Source organism: Onychomys torridus, chromosome 1, assembly GCF_903995425.1.
Source record: "Onychomys torridus chromosome 1, mOncTor1.1, whole genome shotgun sequence".
NCBI lineage: Eukaryota > Metazoa > Chordata > Mammalia > Rodentia > Cricetidae > Onychomys > Onychomys torridus.
Genome location: NC_050443.1, coordinates 179,650,787 through 179,667,282, shown reverse-complemented (window position 1 = coordinate 179,667,282; position 16,496 = coordinate 179,650,787).

Sequence of the window (16,496 nt, the reverse complement as noted above, 5' to 3'; positions counted from 1 at the left end):
GACAAGACTGTGATTTTAGTCAACAAATAATCAAATGAAAACATACTTTATAGGGGTTATTCTCAGCTAAAGGCTTGGACTCTTTGTCTTAGATTCCTATATTTTATTCACCTCAGAAGGCTTCAGAATTACTTTAAAGGAAATTAACATTTTTGATATGATTGAGAAAAGGAAGAGGCAGCCCAAATGGGTATATTAAGGTACAATAAGCCTGTAAAGGGAGCTAGCTCCACTGGCCATGTCTTTGTAGACATCTCAACTGATATATTCAGAACTATAGCAGCCTCTTCTTTGAAAATGAGTAGGAGGTGGAGCACAGAAGGGGAAAATCAGGATGAAAAGTTACTTACTCACTTACTCATCAATCAATCACTTGAAGGCAATCTTGTGCCAAGTTCTGAGCTAGAATTTGGGAAGAGGAAACAGTCTCTTACTCATTATTCACTTAGGTATTAACACATGGGCACCAGTAGTATGAAATGGGTACTGCTTCATGGCACACAGCAGAAGCACCCCTCCTCCAATCTGGGAAAAAGACTCAGGTCCCCATAGAGCCCCAGCTCAATCTAGAGCCACAGGGACTTGGGTGATACTGTATACTACAGCCACATCTAGAGACACATGAGGGTTGGAATGGGAGAGGTGGGAGGTGACCTGGAGGCCTGTTGATAGAGTCAATGGCTTTATTGTGTGTCCAGCTCAGAGTGATGTCTGTGGGAATGTGGTTGGCTGAATGGCTGACTCAATTCTAGGGCAAGTACTTCTTCTGGTGCCAAGAATACAGATTCTGGAGGTCCAGGAGTTGAGAGTGAGGGTGGGTTGGGTATAAGGAGAAGCAGGTATGTTCACTAGAAGAGTGGTGGATGGAAACTGCGCAGCAGAGAGAACAGACCTCCACTGGGGTAAGACAGTTGTTTAAGTTCATGTAGACAAGAGCAGCAGCATTTGATCCATGACCAGGGGCTCCATATCCATTTCTCCCTAAATAGCTGGCTCTGGGTTCAGACTCTCAGCCCAGCTGGAAATCCTCATGCAGGAAGAGGGGCCAATGATGGTTCAGTGGATAAAGGCTTTTACTGCATAAGCCTGGATGACTTGACTTTGATCCCAAGAACCCAGAGAAAGGTGGAAGGAGAAAATCAATTACACAAAGTTGTGCTCTGGCCTCCAGATATGCAGTTTCTTGTGTGCCCATGGTCATACACAATGGTCAACAAAATAAAAAAGAAGCCACGTGTGTTGAGTTTCATCTGCAAACAATTTGTTGTTCAAATTATCTCTTCTTATATCCAGGGACAGAAAAAAATCGCCATTGGTTTTATCCAGCTCAAGCATGGACTCACAAAGTAATCAGGTCTTCTAGGCTGACAGGTTTATAAGGCTCTTGGCACTTCTAAAAGGAGCAAAGGAAAGAGAGGAAAGTTATCCAGAGTTCTTTCTGTTCCATCACACCCCAACTCATTTTATTCTCTCCACTTCCCTCCCTTTCCATCCTTCATTCTTTCCTCCCTGTTCCATCCAATCCTATCTCTCCTCTACCATCCCTTCCCTCCCATTCATATTCTTCCCATTTCTTCATGCCTCCCCCGTCTCACCTAATGCCATTCCATTTCCCCATCCTATCTCATCCTCTCCCATCACATCTCATCCTCTCTCTTTTCTCCTCTGCCTTCCATTCCTTCCCTTCCCTCTCAGATTACAGTTATGCTAATGACAGCTGTAGGTATTAGGCCTTGGAGTGGCAGAATCAAGTCTAGCTGACTCAGTTACGTGATAGGAGGCAATTTTTCTTGCTAGCAATGATGTGTTAAGTTGGTGAGAACTTTCCTGAATCTTTTTTTTTTTTTTTGTTAAGTGACATTTGTTTTATTTTATTTTGTTTCATACTTGTTTATGAGGAACTGGGAGTTGACCCCAGGGCTTGAATTAATGCTAGGGAAGCTCTCTACCCTTGAGCTATAACCTAGTCAATGTTTTTATTTTTTATTAGCAACTTTGTAGAGATATAATTGACCTAAAACACTGTGGTAGTTTGAATGTCATTGGCCCCTATAAGCTTATAGGGAGTGGCATTATTTGGAGGTGTGGCTTTGTTGGAGTAGGAGTAGCCTTGTTGGAGAAAGTGTATCACTGTGGGGGTGGGCTTTGAGGTCTCCTTGGCTCAAACTTTGCTCAGTGTGACACTCAGACCACTTTCTGTTGCCTTCAGGTCAAGATGTAGAACTCTCAGCTCCTTCTCTAGCACCATGTCTGCTTGTATGCCACCATGTTGCACCATGATGATAATGGACTAAACCTCTGAAAGTGTATGCCCCCACCATTAAATGTTTTTCCTTTATAGGAGTTGCCCATGGTCATGGTATATCTTTATAACATTAGAAACCCTAACTAAGACAAACACATTGTGTATATTTAAAATATTCAGTGTGACAGTTGGGCATATGGATATACCCACAGTTAAGACAGGACAGACAATATGAGTATCTTTATACCCTCTTCAATACCTCCCACCCAATTCCAAATTCCATTCCATGGTATACTTTCTACTAGATTGGTTGCTTTTTCTTAACTTATACTTTAAATCCTATAGTAAATTGGACTGAGTTTTTGTGTTGAGAAGCTGGCTCCAAGTATGACTACATTAGAAGGCAGAGTTTTTAGTAGTTTAGGTCCTGAGGGTTGAGCCCCACCCCTGCTTACTGCTCTCATATGTAAGGTCACATAAGAAACCAAATCTTCCTTTTAGTGCCTCAACCTTAGACTTTCCATCCTCAGAACCATGAAAAATGCAAGTTTGTTGTTTCAAACACCCTGTCTTGGGATTCTGTTATAACAGCTGAAGCTGACTAAGACCCCCAGTATGTTCCTTTTCTCCCAGCGTAATATTTGACAACTCAGTCATGAAGTTGAGTATACTATTAGTTCATACCTTTTTATTGTACAGTATCATTCCTTTATATGGATATGCCACATCTCCCCTGACCTGTTCATACTGGAGTTGTTTGTAGTTTGGGCTATTATTAGGCTTTTATGAATATTCATGTATATGTCCTTCTATGGACAAATGCTTTCATTTCCCTTAGGTAAACATCTGGGAGTGGGCATTACTGGATCATATGTAAATATTTAGTATTTTTTGAAATCTTAAAGCCCACCTCCAGTGACACACCTCTTCCAACAAGGCAAATATAACATGCAAAGTCTCCCAGTCTATGATTGATGATTTCATTATTCAGCAATTCCTTTCTTCTTTACTTCCCTCTCCTCCTTCCTTCCTTCCTCCCCTCTTTCATTTTTAAAGACTTTCCTCCTGCCTCTACATCTCAAGTACTGAGCATATAGACTTGCATACCATACCTGTTTTTATACAATCTGGGGATCAAATCCAGGGTTTCAAGCATGATAGACAAGCACTCTACCAGCTGAGCTACATCCCCAGCCCAAGGGTACCTTTCAAACAGTGAAAATTTTCACTTTTAATGAAGTTCATTTCTCTCCCTCAGTCATGCTCTTGGTATCATATTTAAGATCTCAGCCTAACCAAAGGCCACAAGTGTTTTTGTTATTTCCTCTAGAGGTTTTATAGTTGATTTCACATTTGCTTCTGAGATCTATTTTGAGTCAATGTTTGCAGATGATACAAGAAATGAATCAAACTTTGCATCAAATAGACACCACAGGTCATTTATTTACTCACCAAAATAGCATTTGTAAACAAAACAACACTAGTATGTTCCAGCTAGCAGCTGTATCCTCTTGCCTCCACTTTCTAGCTATTCTTGATGGCTGGCTCTCTCTCCTAGAAGCTTGCAGTTGTCTTTTCTTTTAACTAGCTTTCCTGAAACATTTGAAACTGCTGGATTGAGAAATCTGGTGCTGGGCTGGGGAGATGACTTAGTGGGCAGGATGCTCACTGTCAAATTTGACAACCTCAGTTTAGACTTCCGGACCTGCATGGAGGAAGGAGAGTACTGACTCCTACAAGTTGCCCTCTGACATCCATGTGTACATAAAATAAATGTACAAAAATTTCAAGTAGCATGTGTTTCTGCCACCAGGGGAAAGGGGCAGCAGCATCCGCAGTCTTGGTGATGAGTTTGCTGAAATGCATTTTTGTATTGGATTATTCAATGATGTTATTTGAGATGATAAACTTAAATAACAAAGAAAAATGTTGTTACATTGTCCTAGCCTATACTTACTAGCATACACACACACACACACCAGAAACAAAAAACACCCCTCAAAAAAAACCTAAAAAAAAGAAAAGCAATTTGTGTGTGTGTGTGTGTGTGTGTGTGTGTGTGTGTGTGTGCATACTTGAGTGTGCATTTGTGCATCGTGTATGCTGAAGCCTGCTGAGATCAGAAGAACCCCTGGAACTGGAGTGATAGGAGTTTGTAGGGCATCCATTGTGAGTGTTGGGAACTGAACACTGTCCTTCTGCAAGAGGTAAGTGCTCTTAGCTGCTGAGCCATCTCTCTAGCCCCAAAATGTCTGTTTAAAATTACATTTCTAGGCTTGGAATGATGACTCAGTTAAGAGGTTAAGAGTGTGCTCCTCTCACAGAGGCCCCATTCCCAGTGCCTACATGGAGTGATTCACAACTGCCTGCAACTGCAGCTTAGGAAGATTCACACACAGACACACAGACACACAGACACACACACACACACACACACACACACACACATAGACACACACACACACACACACAAATTTAAAAAATAAGATATCTAGATAATGATGTAAGCTTTGACTTTTTACACACAGAGAGACATATTATAGACATTTTGAATACCTCACTGAGAAGTGGATAAATAAAGGTTCTAAAAATTTAGTTGCCACAAAGGCAGAAAACAGTTCTATCAAATAAATGTCAAGCATTCAGCTTCATCCTTCTGTCCATCACTCACAACCTTCCACATCAACAGTAATACTCAAAACAAAAGCTCAGTGCTCAGTGCTGAGGTGTGCCTCTTCTGAAAACTGCCAGCCACTGGGTTATCATTAGCAAGTCAATTCCTTGTCTTCCTGCTTTGATTTCTTAGCTTCAACTTGGAATGAGAAAGGAAAGAGAAAAGAGACCTAACATAGAGCAAATATCGTACCTTCAACACGGCTTTAATATTTGCTATTAGAAACAAAATAAATTTAGGTCAAAGAAACTATTTTCCTCCTCCTCTTCCTTTATATGGAACAGCATATTTCTGTCCAGTATTTTGAAAACCAGAGCAGCCTAAATAAGATTTTAAAGTATTTCTTAGTACTTGTTTAAGAAGTTTTGGATAGGGTCATATTTTGAACATATGTAGAGAGCAGCATTCCATAATTGATTTATTAACATATGAGGTCATGTTTATGATTTCTTTCTGAAATATTTAAAAGCCAAGTATAACTGCATAATCCTGTAAAATCTATTCATCACAAACCTGCTTCAAAAGTTCATAAAAAGCACAGAAAAAGCCAGCATATTGTATTTAGTTACGGTTGACGTTTGTGCTCCAAAGGACAAATGAATACGATTTGTATTTGCTATGGATCTGCTTGCGTTCTCTTCACAGCACAGGGCATCTCCAGAGACTTGGCTAAATAAGTCCAAATGGCAGAGATTCAGAAATCTAGAAAAATGCAAACATTACATTCTTTTCCCCATGGTGGACAAGACAGGAATGATTAAGAAATCCTTTAGAAAATATTACATTTTCAAGTGTTTTCAAAAGGCCATGGAATTCCTGAAGGCTAAATCTCTCTTCATCCGTCCATCTTCAGCTCTCCTGTCAATGACTGTGATCTCTAAAAAATGTGATGCACAGACTTTGTTCTGGTGAGCCCTTCTAATTTAGGGTTTATGGATCCTTTCGACTCATCCATTACTTGTCATCATCCCCTGTCGATCCCAACAGTTGCCAGAGAAAACTGAGACCGTGTGCTGGCTCAAATAGGTTAGGCTGAGTCCTTTGTGGGGCAGTGTCTGGGTTATTGGAAAGCCTTCTTCCTGGAAAAATTACCTCCCAAAGTGTATGTGTCTAGGTACATGTATGAGGTGTGTGTATGTCCACACAAAAGTTCATGTGGGGTCAGAACAGCCTTGATTGCTGTTCTTCAGGAGTCATCCACTTAGTTTTTGAGACAAGGTCTCTCACTGGGATCCAGAGCTTATTGACCCAGCTAGGCTGGCTGGCTAGTGAGCCCCAGGCATCCACCTGCCTCTGCCTCCCCAACAAGCACATACCTGGAATTAACGAGTGCTTAGGGATCAAACCCTGCTTATATGATTGTGAGACAAGTACCTTACTGACAGAGCTTCTGCTCAGCCTCTAAAACCTCATTAAAAAATAGTTTTAGTACACTTTCATTCTGTGTGTATGTGCATGCATGTATGGGTGCCTGCAAAGCAGGAAGAGTGTGTTAGATCTCCTGGAGCTGGAGTTACTGGCAGTTGTGACTTCCAGTCTCTGGAAGGGCAATAAGCACTCTCAGTAGCTGAACCATGTCTCCAGCCCTCACTGAAGGAGGTAATGAAGGCCTCTTGTATCAAGTTTATTCCAAGTAGTGCATGGATTTTCTTAGATTTTTTCTAAGATAAGTCTTTCCTGGACAGATACAGAGATCTGGTACTTCTGGAAGTTTATAGAACTTAAAAACAAAAGAAAAAGAAATTGTGGGAAAAGGATTAAGGATCAACAAAGGAGACATTTTGGTGTTAGCTTCCCTGAGCTTAGGGAAAAAGTAAATGAAAAGGAGTGTAGCATGGCTGCACACAGGTCAGCAATGTCACAAACAGGGTCCTACATTCATAATAAAGAGGCTGCTTTGGATTTCCCATAGATGTGGAACTAAACCATACATTTCTTAAGTGGATAAAACCTTGACTTTTACACAAATACACACTTGTCACAGATTTTGATTTAATCTTTAATGACAGAACCAGTAAAATGTGAGGTCTAGCTATTGGATAGAAACAGGAGAGCACTTAGCTGAGTTAGAGCAGAGTGTGAATGAATTGGCCAAGAGTGCACAAATGTTTAGGCTGGAGAGGTGGCTCAGCAATTAGGAATGTGTACTAATCTGCATAGGATCTGAGTTAGGTTTCCAGCACCAAGTTAGGTGGCTCCAAGTAATCTGTAACTACAGTTCTAGGGGACCTGACTCCTTCTGGCTTCTCTGGAAACCTGCATTCATGTGCACATACCCCGCCCACCCCCTATCCCTGCCACAGACACATATGCATACACATAACTAAAAATAAATCAATTTTTTTTTTTTAAAGAATGCGGAAATGTTCTCATTCTGTATGGCCATTGTGGGATATCCACCAGAGAAGACTACTTGGACATGGGTTTAAGCCAATAGAAAGTCTTCATAAGCAGGCTGGTGACTACAGTGTGTGTTTGGGATCCCAGCATAGCACCAAGCCTTTCTCAGGGTGAGCTTTTAAGCACAAAATCCATGTTCTGGGTTGACATACTTCAGATAACAAGATCAGTTAGCCAAAAGTAGAACGATAGAAACCAAAAGGCAAGATTAGTACATTTACAGACTTTCCCAGAACTATGGACTTTGATGGATTTGTTTTCATTTTAACAGGTGGTATTGTCTATATGCTGAGTTTAATAGCCTGAATGGCATGTCTATCATGGAATCTGTGTGATAAGGCCTAAGGGCCGGTTACAGCCATAATCAGTTGTGTCTCTACTAGGATGACATTAATTTCTGTCTGTACAGATGAGAAACACCAGTATCGCTATCACTTTTCTGCAATTTACAGAGTTGAAAATTATTCAAAAACAGTAAGGATGGAGACTCCAAACAACCAGATACTCCCTGTGATGTTAATCTCATCAACTTGGTTGAGCCTGGAATCAACTAAGAGATATGCTTTTGGATGGGTCTGTGAGGATATTTCCTGAAGTACAAACTGAGGGGAAGAAAGCACTACCCCTACTCCAGCCCACCCCCACCCCGTGGACATTACATTCTCATGACAGCCTAGATGTAGAAAGGTCTGAGGGAAAAGCAACGGTGCTTTTGTTTACTCACCTTTGCTTCTTGCTGCTGAGTGTGTCTATTGTTATTGCCGCTGCTTTGGCCTTCTAATGTGAAGCAAGTACCAGAAGTCTCCAAGAATCCTACAGGCTTCCAGCACCAGCTTGGAACAACTGAGGCACCCAGCTTTATGGAGTGAGCAGCTGTTGGATTTTCTACCACTCCATTATGCACATGGCCATTATTGGACAACCTACCCCGTAGCATGTAAACCAGTCTAATGACTATCCATTTACAGTATATATTCATTGTGTTGTTTCTGTCCCTGATTGGTACACTGTCCAAGAGGATCTGTATGCACCAAGTTTTCTCAGTCTCATTTTTGGCTAGGTAACTTTTTGTAATGGAGGGCTGGAGACAGTGGCAAACCACCAGAGATTAAGGTTCAAACAATGCCCAGCTGAAGGGAGTGTAATAATCCTGTCCATTTTCAAGTCTTCTACAGTTTTCCTAGACAGAATGAAATTCAAGGAAGTTCATTTTAGCTAAGACTGCACCTCTTTGAGATGGTGGAATTGACTTCCAAACAATTTCCAACCCCAGAACACATTTCTCTTGGTCTCATCTCTATGAAAATAGAGTTGGTGATATTTAGTTCCTTCCATGGTGGTGTGAATCTTTAATAATTATAACCCAGATTCACTCCAGCTTTCTCTGCTTGGTGTCCATGTTAAGAGGAATACAATGAAGACTCCAAAGGTCTTGAAAAGTGATGACTGTTTTCACTCAAATCTCCCAAACTGAAGATTTCATCACACCTGCAGTAGCAAAGCCTAGGTGAGGGCATTATAGCTTCACATAAATCAGCATCATCTTTCTATACTCATGTTCTAGTTCTCTATCTTTACATCTTTAGCAGAACAGAGTTCCAGAAGTGACAGAAAAGGCTAACACTGATTATTACATTCCTTTTTTTTTTTTTTTACCCTGATACATATGTAAGTTATTTTTTTCTTTGGAGATGAAAAGCCAGATGACACATTCCAGGGTTGCTATGGAAAGATTTTGACTGACAATCAATAGCAAGGTATAGTCAGCACCCAGATCTTGGTTTCTAAATACCAAGTCTCCAAACTAAGGCTTTAGAGATGTCCCTTAGTGAGGGACAGAACAGAGAGCCCTGGAAGGGCTCAGAGATCAAGCAAACATGTTAAAAAAGATTCTGGAACCAATTAAAGCTGTTTCCAGAGCCAAGATGAGCAACAGAAAGAATAATGACTTCTATGAGTCATAGCACAATGAATTCACGAGTCTATGATGTTACCAACAACAGAAGGATATTGAAAAACCTGGAGGTGCCAGTGGGAGGAAGAGAATGGAGAGACAGTTTTCATCAAAAAAAATGGTGGTGACCAGTCAGTGCTAAGGAAAGATGGTCTGAAGATGGAGTCTATAGCTTGCCTGTGTGATTTAGCTTGAACAGTTCATTTAATCACCACAGTAAAGATTGAATAGGTATAAGTCTATGTGTCTATATTTGGAGTGCTAAGATAATAGCTCAGTGCAAGGACACTTGAATAGTCTGGGTAGTCCCTGAGCTTAATTACAGTATCACAACACCAAGTAAACAACCCAATATCTATGAGGATTTCTTGAGAGAACTTTTAGGTTCTTCTGATAAAAGATACTTGAAAGGTCATTATACACCTTAATTGCACACATCTTTTATGTCTTCTTAGGTCTCTGTGTCTAGTAGTGTGCATGTGTAAGTAGTTTAACTGTATTTACATTTTTTCTTATTCTTTGAGAATTTCATATGTGAGTACATCACATCTTGATCACATCCACTCCTCATCACCAACTCCTCATGCCCTCCATCCTCCTCTGAAATTCATGTCCTCTTCTTCTAGTCTTTTAAGTATGCTGAATCCAATTAATGTTGCCCATATGTATATGGGTGTGGGCTGACACCATGTCCATTATTGAATAGCTATTGGCTGCCTCTACTCTTCCAAGCAACGCCCCCTACCCCAGGCCTCAGGCTTCTTATAGTCTTCCTCCTGCCTCTTTCAGCATGCTCCCAAAGCCTGAGGGAAGGAAGGGGCTGTGTTGTTGATGCCCCATTTGGGGATGGGCACTCCATAGTTCCCTACTCTTTGCCACTTTGACCTGTTGTGGGTCTTTGCAAAAACCTCAGTGTTCTGCAGAAAGAAGCTTCTCTAATGAGGGCTGAGAACCTCACTAATCTATGGATGTAAGGATAAGTATTTAGAAGGGAGGTGGATTCTATATCAGTTTATCAAAATGGTAGTTTAATTATACTTCAACAGTTGCAATTTTAAAGTATGTTTTATGTTGAAATGAATTATTCATATCTCCCTGTGCATGCTTTGTTTCCTTCCACTGGATAAATATTGAGAAACAGAATGTCTAATTTAAAGGACAGTTTTAGTATCCATTTTCCAGTTTTAGTGCAGATTTCCCAGAAATGACGTACTGATCCCTCCTTCTGTGGTAAGCTTGCAGATTTGGTGACTTAGTCACAGTAGCCTTCACACTGGTTGCTATCCACTGGGCACCTGCACCATGCCCCAGAACTCATAGACATGCCTCTCCATGGTTCCCTCAGCAACTTTTTAATACTTCCAATATTTTTCCATACAAACAAGGGACCCAAGGCTCAAAGGGGCCCACTCATCCAGAGTTACAAGGGGAGACAAAGTGTGCTGGAATGCGAAGTCATTTCTTTCAGTCTCTGGAGCCCATTCTCTTTTTCACTTGGCTGAGCAACCTCCCACGTGGTGCTGGAAACAGGGTCTCATTTCCTGTGACTTGGTGTCTCTCCATGTTTAATTTTCACAAATGACAACTCACCCTTTACTCAGGGGAGGGAGTAGCCTGCTTTCTTATCCTGCTTGGATCTTGTTTCCCATAAAGTTGGCTGTGTCTAAATCTGCCTCTCTACCCACACAGTGCATATGCAAACACATATGTACTTTCTTCGCTCCAGTGGCACATACAAATGCACCCACAACTGTAATGCCTCTGATTTTAATATAAAATCCTATGTTTTTGTCTTCTCCGTAGCATTATCTCAGGAAAGACCTCAGTTCTTCAAAGCATCCTTATGTTTAGTTCTATACTTAGCCTGGTAATACAGTATCTTGATACCAGTATCAACAACCTTGCATCCTGTTGAATTACTTGCTGTTATTTTATGTTCTTAGCCTGCTTCAGCTGAGGTGATATACTAAAAATAAGATTCTTACTTCTGCATGGTTTACATTATCAATTTTATGCAGTTTGTTAGTTTGTTTCCAAATATATTTAAATTTAGTCTCTTCTCCATTCTTCCTTACTTAACTTTATGTTTACACACAAATAATGCAAAAATGTTATTCAAAACTAAAAACTATGACAAATAGAAGTCTTATTTTTTTTTATTCTCCTAGTTTTTATCATTCTGCTTTTATAAATAGCTGCTTTTAATCAGTTGTTGCCTATGCCTTTTGAATTTTTTGTGGGGAGAAAAATTATTTTTCCTTCTGTCTTACATGTAAGTAACACTTTACATATATGTTTACATATGCATAGTTTGTTTTCTGACTTTGTACCTTTTTCACTTACAATATATACATCAATTCTATCATCCATCAGTTCATGTGAAGCTTTCTCCTTTAATTTTCTGAACTCTGTACTTGTTGCCTTGTGTGGCTCCATCATCATCTATTCAGCCATTTCTTATGGATATTAAGGTTAATCTCAATAATTTTCAAAATCAAGGAATGTATTTCAGCATAGTTTATGTTGTATGAGGTATATTTTCATGGTGAAGGGCTTGAACTTGGAATTCTAAACCAATAGGCAAGTGCATTCTGTAAACAGACATTGCCCTTGAGAGATGTATGAGGGTTCCATTTCATCAAAGCTTGAAATGCATGACCAAATTTTTTACATTCTGCTTATTAGATTCATTAGACATTGCATCTCCAGGCAGCTGTATTTTACATTCCTCATATAATAGGGAAAGTGAAACAGCTTTTACATTTATTTATTTATTTTTGAAATAGGGTCTCACATCTGGAACTTACTGTGTAGATAAGGCTGGCCTTGAACTTGCATAAACCATGCTGTCTCTGCCTCCTTAGTTCTGGGATTACAAGTGTGAGCCTCTTTTTAAATTTATAATGGTCTTTTTTCTGTGCCTATATGTATTATATATATATATATATATATATATATATATATATATATATGATTTTGAGTGTGTGAATTCTGTTTCTCTACTTTGTCCATTTTTCTGAGTTTGTTTCTTTTTTTATTTAAAAATAAAGAACATTAATTCCTTGTGATATGAGTCATAACTTTTATATTTCAGACTAAAAATTGTTATTTACATTCTTTTCCACAGCCCTTTTTATTTTTAGAAATAGAGTCAAATGTATCATACTAGGCTGACCTCAAACTCCTGATCCTCCTGCCTTTGAACCCCAAGTGCTGGGATTACAGGCCTGTGGCACCACATCCTGCTATTTCCACAACTTCTAAATTGAATATTTCCCTTATTATATCTTCATTTTGAGTCACAGCTGGAAAACTTTCTACTTATCCAAGTTATATAAAAAAACTCACTCACTGTTTCCTCCTCTCCCAAAGTGTGTTTGTTCTTACATATTACATTTCAATCTTTCTTATTTGGAGTTTATTTTGTGCATTGAATGAGGCCAAGTAAGACTGTAAATTAACTGTAAGGTTATTAGTTGCTTGGCTTGTGGTTTCTTTTAGAAATTGGCTAGAAATATGACTTCTAAAATGCAAGTACTATGAGTATAGGGGACACAGGTAGCAACATTGTTGCAAGAACCTTAGTGTCTGGGTGGGGTGTCCTGTTACTAGCCTGGCCCATACAGAAGATCAGTGCCTGGAATCCTGCATTAGCCCTGGCAGGAAGGTGTGAGTCTGGACTGTTGGAGTCACAAGCAAACAGGTAGATCTTCAAGAGACACTGATGGGGCTTGAGCTAGGGTTCAACTGGTCAAGTGCTTCCTTAACATGCATAAAGCACTGGGTTCCATAACATAAATGAACCATGGTAGCTTGCACTTGTAACTCTTGGGAGTTAGTAGCTAGAGGATAGGGAGTTCAAGGTCATCCTTGGCTATCTAAGTTTAAAGTCAGTTTGGGTTCATGAGAGTCTGCCTAAAAGAAAAAAGATAAATAGATGATGATGACAGATAGATGACAGATAGATAGATAGATAGATAGATAGATAGATAGATAATTTCTTCTGAAAATATTGGACAGGAGATCCAACTAACAGAAATGAGTAGCAGAAATCTTCTCTCCAACAAGCAGGTAAAACAGGTAACAGAGGAGTCAGAGGAGGGAAAAGTGGGTGAACAGGGATGACTTCAGAGGACGGCCATTCTGCCAATCAGAGGCTAGAAGGGAAGAGCTTCATGGCTACAAAGACTAACTCCCATGAAGGACCAGAGTTAGGCTGAAAGCATCAGAAGATGCTATAATGCTGCCTTGGGAAGGTGGAGCCAGTGGTCATAGCTCCATGTCTTCCAGGAGAGCTCATGTTCATGTGAGTTCTATGTACTTAATGCTTTGGATGTAGCTCAGCATGGAAAATGATCTGTGTCCTTCAAATTCAGAAATGGAAGGAGAAACTCAGCCATTTCAGAGAGTTTTATGGATAAGCCCCATGAGCATTAAAAAATGCATTGCACAGAACCAAACACAACTTATAAGGATTTAGAGATCTTTCTGACATACACCATAAAACCTGGCTCGAGGAAACATCCGTGAGTCAAGAGCATTGCTCTGAGTAAGAAAGAACTAATTCCACTAGTGAATTATCACTGAATATGAGAGCAGAGGAAAGTTAATGTTTGGTTTTAATTAATATCACTACTGTCATTCCTGTACCACTGCCCCCTTCCCTGGGTGTGGTAGGTTCTTCTAACACCAGGTTACAGAGACAACCCAGAGGACTTATTCTGGCTACACATTCAGGAGCTAGACCCCATACTGGTCATCTGAAAGAAAGCCAACACTATGTCTTTCACCTGAAAATCCTGCCATCTGTTTCATGAAAGACAAGAGGTTGTGGAAATAGGCAAAAATCCCATTCTGAGTATATGGAATGATCCCTGGGATTCACTGGACAACTAATCTACATAATCACTGAGCTCCTGGTTCAGTGAGAGACCCTGCCTCAAAAAATAAGGGGGGGAGGGATTGAGGAAGACACCTGACATCAACCTTTGGCACACACCCACTCACATCCATGCACACACACACAATGAACATATACACATACATATACCACACATAAATACATTGTAGCATAATAAATGAATAAATACCTTTCAAGTAGGTAATAATTAATGTATGGTTAACTTTGTTAAATCTTGACAATGTAATTGTAGGAAAACATAAAAATGAGTTACAAAACAATAGCTTACAAACTTCTTTAGCAGGAAAACAACTTAAAAATCTATACAGAATCAAAATACACATATATAGACACACATACAAACATGCAATGGTGGGTGTATATATTTATTATGTGTGCATATTCACACACATATTGAATTTTAAATACTTATCTCTAGATTGCTAAGTAGGAAAATTACTTAAGAGTTATGGAGATGAATTTGTACTCATGTACTGATAGCCATGTAAGATGTGGGGGATACATCAATGTGATGTCTCTTCCCCACAGATATTTATTACAAATATAATTAACATTGATATATGATGGGGGTAAAATTTCATGTTGATGTTCTTAATAAACACAAGAAAAATCAATCTTTCCATGGGATTCCAAACTGACAGCCATAAGGCATACATCTCTTTTTCATCAGCATGCATACTCTTTCAATCCGTTTTCAGCAGACAGCTCAGTTCTGAATGGTTGCCCTCTTTGGTCTGTCAAAAACATACCTGGGATTCAGATGATTGATGGGGGTGCCCAAGGGATGTTCCAGTTGGTCCTTTATGCTCTATTATGATGACAAAGTGGAGCATCAGTTGGTAAAGTAGACATGCCTTTGAGAAGCAGTCCTTCTTATCAGCAATGTGTGGACTGGATTTAGAAGCCTTGGTATGAATGCATGTCCAGATCTTGCATTGAATGGCTCACTGGTGAAATTCATCATCCCATCAATGTTAAGATTTTAGTATCCAGGAAGTCTGGCCTTCCTGAAGAAATGTACACTAGTACTAGCCAGAAAGGGAGAAGTACATGCATTGCTGTTTTACTTTTTTCCTCAGCTACCAGGAAGCTCAGAATTAGGTTTACTGTTCAATTAAAGCAAGCATCTCATTAATGCTTCTGGCATCATTTTTTAAAATTATTATGTTTGTGTTTTAATTTACACATCAGGCATGGATTCCCCTGTCCTCCCCACTCCCGACCCCATACCCACTTTCCCCCCATCCCCTCTCCTCCAGTCCCATCTCCTCCAGGGCCAAGACTCCCCTGGAGATTCATTTAAACCTGGTGGATTCAGTACAGACAGGTCCAGTCCCCTCCTTCCAGGCTGAGCAAAGTGTGCCTGTGAAAGCCCAAGGTTCCAAACAGCCAGCTCATGCACTAAGGACAGGCCCGGTCCCACAGCCTGGGTGCCTCCCAAACAGTTCAAGCTATTCTATTGTCTCATGTATCCAGAGGGCCTGATCCAGTTAGGGGCTCCACAGACCTTGGTTCATAATTCATGTGCTTCCATTCATTTGGCTATTTGTCCCTGTGCTTTTCCAATCTTGGTCTCAACAATTCACACTCTTACAGTCCCTCCTCTTTCTCTACAATTGGACACCTGGAGCTCCACCTGGGGCCTGGCTGAGGATCTCTGCATCCACTTCCATCAATTATTGGATGAGAGTTCCAGCATGACCGTTAGGGTGTTTGGCCATCTGATCACCAGACTAGGTCAGATCATGCTTTCTTTCGACCATTGCCAGCAGTCTACAGAGGATGTATCATTGTGGATTTCTGGGGACCTCTCCAGCACTCTGCCTATTCCTGTTCTTATGTGGTCATCATATATCATGGTCTGTTATTCCTTGTTCTCCCTTTGTGTTCTTGATCCAGCTGGGATCTCCTGCTCCCCTTAGCTTTCTTATCCTCAAACCTTGCCCTTCATTACCCCCACTAACTTCCAGGCTGTTCATGTTGATCTCATCCATTTCTCTGTCATTGGGTGATCCCTGGGTCTTTCCTAGGGTCCAGTTTTCTAGGTAGCCTCCCTGGAGTGGTGTGTAGCAGTCTAGTCATCTTTGTTTTACATCTAGTATCCTCCTATGAGTGAGTATATACCATGTTTGTCCTTATGAGTCTCGGTTACCTCACTCAGGATGATTTTTTTCTAGATCCATCCATTTGCCTGCAAACCTCATGATGTCATTGTTTTTCTCTGCTGAATAGTACTCCATTGTGTATATGTACCATATTTTATTTATCCATTCTTCAGTTGAAGGGCATCTAGATTGTTTCC